Here is a 5,168-nt window from a genome sequence, read left to right on the forward strand (position 1 = left end):
ATACCTCTATCTCATCCTGACCCTGACACAGAGCCAGCAAATTCTTCTCTGCCTGATCCACTGAATTAGGCTCATCGTACAGCAATCCGAGCGCCAGGAAAAACGCATCAATATTACTTAATGCAGGATCCCCTGGCGCAAGGGAAAATGCCCAGTCCTGAGGATCACCACGCAAAAAAGAAATAACAATTCTCACTTGTTGAACTGGATCACCAGAGGAGCGAGGTTTCAAGGCCAGAAACAGTTTGCAATTATTTTTGAAATTCACAAACTTCGCTCTATCACCATAAAACAAATCAGGAATAGGAATTCTTGGTTCTAACATAGGCTTCTGAACCACCAAATCTTGAATCTTTTGTACATTTATAACGAGATTATCCAATGAAGAGCACAGACCCTGAATATCCATGTCCACACCTGTGTCCTGAACCACCCAAATGTCTAGGGGAAAAAAAAAGGCAAAACACAGTGCAAAGAGAAAAAAAAATGGTCTCAGAACTCTTTTTTTGCCTCTATTGAGAATCATTAGTATTTTTGGCTTCCTGTACTGTTATGAAAGGTAATTCAGTACCACAATGGACATAGAGGTCAGCGTACATACTGTGACAGGGCAATAACCCAATAAACAAGAACGAGCTCTGAGACGTGGGAACTCTGTTAACCGCAATCCCTAATCCTCTCAAACCAACACTAGAGGCAGCCGTGGATTGCGCCTAACGCTGCCTATGCAACTCGGCACGGCCTGAGAAACTAGCTAGCCTGAAGATAGAAAATAAGCCTACCTTGCCTCAGAGAAATACCCCAAAGAAAAAGGCAGCCCCCACATATAATGACTGTGAGTTAAGATGAAAAGACAAACGTAGAGATGAAATAGACTTAGCAAAGTGAGGCCCAACTTTCTGAACAGAGCGAGGATAGGAAAGGTAACTTTGCGGTCAACACAAAACCCTACAAAAACCACGCAAAGGGGGCAAAAAGACCCTCCGTACCGAACTAACGGCACGGAGGTACACCCTCTGCGTCCCAGAGCTTCCAGCAAGCAGGAAAAACAAATTGACAAGCTGGACAGAAAAAAAAACAGCAAACAAATAGCAAAGAGGAACTTAGCTATGCAGAGCAGCAGGCCACAGGAACGATCCAGGAGGAAACAGGTCCAATACTAGAGATTTAACTGGAAGCCAGGATCAAAGCACTAGGTGGAGTTAAATAGGGTAGCACCTAACGACTTCACCATATCACCTGAGGAAGGAAACTCAGAAGCCGCAGTACCACTTTCCTCCACCAACGGAAGCTCACAGAGAGAATCAGCCGAAGTACCACTTGTGACCACAAGATGGAGCTCTGCCACAGAATTCACAACAGGCTACATCATCTCAGCCCAGGGATTGGCTATGGATCCTGCCAAACTACAGGCTGTGATGGACTGGCAGGAACCCCATTCTCTTAAAGCGGTGCAGCACTTTATGGGGTTCATCAATTATTATCGCCAGTTCATCCCGCACTTCTCAACTTTGGTAGCTCCCTTGGTTGCCCTCACCAAGAAGGGGGCGAATCCCAAATTGTGGTCTGAGGAGGTCTCCAAGGCCTTTATCTCTATAAAGTCACACTTCGCTAGCGCTCCCATTCTACACCGCCCCGATGTTGATAAGCCATTTATCATGGAGGTGGATGCCTCTTCTGTTGGTGCTGGAGCAGTCCTCTTCCAAAAGGATGCTCAAGGTCGGAAGCATCCTTGCTTCTGTTTCTCCAAGACCTTCGCACCAGCAGAGAGGAATTATTCCATCGGGGACAGGGAGTTGCTAGCCATGAAGTTGGCTTTCTCGGAGTGGAGACATCTCTTGGAGGGAGCACGTTTTCCCTTCCAAGTCTTCACAGACCATAAAAATTTGGTGTACCTGCAGACAGCCCAGCGGTTGAATTTTCGCCAGGCCAGATGGTCCTTATTCTTCTCCCGGTTTCATTTCACTCTCCATTTTCTTTCTGGGGAGAAGAACATTCGGGCCGACGCTCTCTCTCGCTCCGTTGTGTCATCTGCGGAGGAGGAGGAGGAGCCTTGGCTTATTGTCCCCACCGAGAGCTTGAGAACTGTGACCCCGGTTTCGCTAGAGTCTGTGCCCCCGGGCAAGACTTTTGTTCCATCCAATTTGCGACGGGAGGTTCTCTCTTGGGCACACTCGTCCAGGGTGGGTGGACATTTTGGTACCAAGAGGACATCTGAGTTACTGGCGAGGACGTACTGGTGGCCGCATATGGCTCGTGATGTCGCAGAGTATGTTCGGGCGTGTGTCTCTTGCGCCAAGAACAAGACTCCTCGGCAACGGCCAGCTGGTTTGCTTTTTCCTCTGCCGGTGGCGGACAGGCCCTGGGAGATGGTCGGGATGGACTTTGTGGTGGGCTTACCCAAGTCTCGTAACTGCACCATTATCTGGGTGATCACCGACCATTTTTCCAAAATGGTGCACTTGGTGCCTCTTCCACGGCTACCTTCTGCACGGGCGTTGGCTGTCTTGTTCGTCAAGCATATCTTTCGCCTACACGGTATGCCAGACAAAATTGTTAGTGACCGGGGTCCCCAGTTTGTGTCTCGATTCTGGAGGGAACTTTGTCGTCTACTCAGTATTGAGTTAAATCTCTCTTCGGCATATCATCCCGAGACGAATGGGTTGGTAGAAAGGGCCAACCAGACCTTGGTCACATATCTGCGACATTTTGATTCTGCCAGGCAGGATGACTGGGCATCCTTGCTACCGTGGGCAGAGTTTGCACTTAACAATGCCGTAGCCGACTCCACCAGTCAGACTCCATTCCTCCTAAATTACGGCCAGCATCCGCGTGTTCCTGTGCCCATGCCTGTGTCTTCTGCTGACTCCAGGGTGGTAGACTGGGCTGTGGAGGCACGGGACATTTGGGACCGCACGCAGGATGCCATCCGGGCCTCCAAGGAGAGAATGAGGTCCTCCGCCGATGTCCATCGGCGCCCCGCTCCGATCTTTGCCCCTGGCGACTTGGTGTGGCTCTCCGCCCGTAACATCAGGCTGCGAGTTGAGTCCACTAAGTTTGCTCCTCGCTACTTGGGTCCCTTCAAGGTTCTCGAACAGGTTAATCCTGTGGTCTACCGTTTGGCTCTTCCTCCACGCTTGGGTATCACCGACACCTTTCATGTGTCCCTCTTGAAACCCGTATACATGTCCCAGTTTTCCGAGTCATCTGCCGGGACATCGGGTTCGTCTACGGACGATTACGAGGTGAACGCTATTTTGGGGTGCAAGGTGGTACGCGGCAAAAAGTTCTATCTGGTGGATTGGAAGGGTTATGGCCCAGAGGACAGGTCATGGGAGCCTGCTGAAAACATTCGGGCCCCACAGCTCATTGCTGCTTTCGAGCGTAGCGAGGCCCAAGGAGGGGGAGGCCCTAGGACGGGGGGTAATGTTAGGTCTCAAGTTCCCGCTTCTGCACAGGGGGAATCTCGGGCCATCTTCGCTGCGGTCTCCCATCCTTATCCAGCCGCAGTGGAGTCTGCTCAGCAGGGACGTCAGACCCAGCATCTTGCTCAGTCTCACTCTGTACAGAGAGTTACTGCTGCTTCTTCAGCTTCTGCTATTAAACCCAGTGCTGGTCAGCAGCGAGCGGACTTCTCTGGGACTAAGTCCTTGTCTGCACACACTGAGCATGCCCAGGGCAAGATCTCCTGTTGGAGATCGAGGGTCATGTGCTCAGGCTCTGCAGCACATTCCATTGGTCCTCTTGGCAGGTCTTGGAAGGGCAAAGTATCCGTGGCCACTTCCTGTGCTGCAACTATATAAACTGCGCATGACCGCACGGCCATGCGCTAGTGTACATTTGCTTACGTGTGTTTGTTGTGAGTGCAAGTCGTCCTTGGAAACCCCTTCCCTATTGAATGTCTGTTCGCGGAAGGTGTGTGGTTGCTATCTAGCGCCCGACTTAGCCATCAGCACTAATCACACGTTACAGCATCCAGTTGCTGTGACCGCCAGTACGGCGCCGTGCACTTCCTCTGTGCTTTCCTTACCCAAGCCTGGGTGGTTAGTGGCGTTCGTCAGTGCGGCACCGCATGCACTCTTGTGCCCTATATTGTTACTCAACTTCCTTACACACCCAGTTGCGGTGTTGTGCCAGCAAGGGTCTAATCGGACTTCAATCCTAGTTGGGGTTAAGTTCGCTGACTGCTTGCTCGCCTTCTATGTGCGGTACCGCGATCTTGTGATGCAACAGGATCGCTTCCTTCACATTGGGTGAAGTTTAACCCACATGTGTATACCTATGAGTACCGCCATATAGTCCGTCATTACTTAGCAGCAGGTTCCATCTCTGCACGGTGGACCCCGGGCTGCGAATGCACCATACACTATCAGTCTTATTATTTGGTGCGTTCCGCTAGCCCTAACAATATATTAAATGGATTTTTAGAACAGGGAGCTGGAAATAGAGGTTGCTCTGTCCACTCCACGCATTGACCCGTTATTGCAGTATCTCCGGGAACAGTGCACCCCTTCTCTGATCCGGTTTCCAAAAACAGATTGAATTGAATTGAAATCAGCACAGCAAGTTGTCATTTAACCCTTTATGAGAATTCTTTTCAGGGTCAAAGAAGCACGTTTCAGATGGCAAATGTAGCAATTTGCTCAATTTCACTGGACCATTTGCAACATTTCCTGTGCCTTGCTTTCACCTATGCATGTTCAGCATTGGATTGCATCCAATATGCAATCAATCAATCAATCAATCAATCAATCTTTGCTGGTTGCAACAAGTGTGTTAAGATGTAGGCCCGAATGAGGCCTTTGTAATAGTGTTGCTAATATATTGTGCCATCTACAAAATTAGGCCCCTGCTGTCTGTTAGTATTAAGTGTTTAAATTGAAGTATCCTGCGAGTAGTTCGGCCATACATACTACATTTGTGACCGCATGCACGAATTCCTTTGTAAAACATTTGCTCCCTCTTGTGGACCACTGACTTTTAATTATGTGGTGTATGATATGTATTTAAATAAAAAAGGAAAAATTGGGTCTGTGATGATCTTGAATATGCTAGTCTTGTCTATCTTGTCTTGTACTGTGTGAGTAGTATTCTAATGCTTTTGACTAATCAGGTGCGCTGCCTGCAGTAGATAGAATCTGTGCACGGAACCTTCACCTGCTGTCACA

The 5,168-nt window shown here is 49.2% G+C and overlaps 1 pseudogene; it reads left to right on the forward strand.

Annotated features, from left to right (window-relative positions):
* Positions 1-4,377: 4,377 nt before the first annotated feature.
* Positions 4,378-4,513, forward strand: LOC138668285 (U2 spliceosomal RNA; annotated as a pseudogene).
* The last annotated feature ends 655 nt before the right edge of the window (positions 4,514-5,168 follow it).

This window comes from Ranitomeya imitator, chromosome 2, assembly GCF_032444005.1.
Source record: "Ranitomeya imitator isolate aRanImi1 chromosome 2, aRanImi1.pri, whole genome shotgun sequence".
Classification (NCBI taxonomy): Eukaryota; Metazoa; Chordata; class Amphibia; order Anura; family Dendrobatidae; genus Ranitomeya; species Ranitomeya imitator.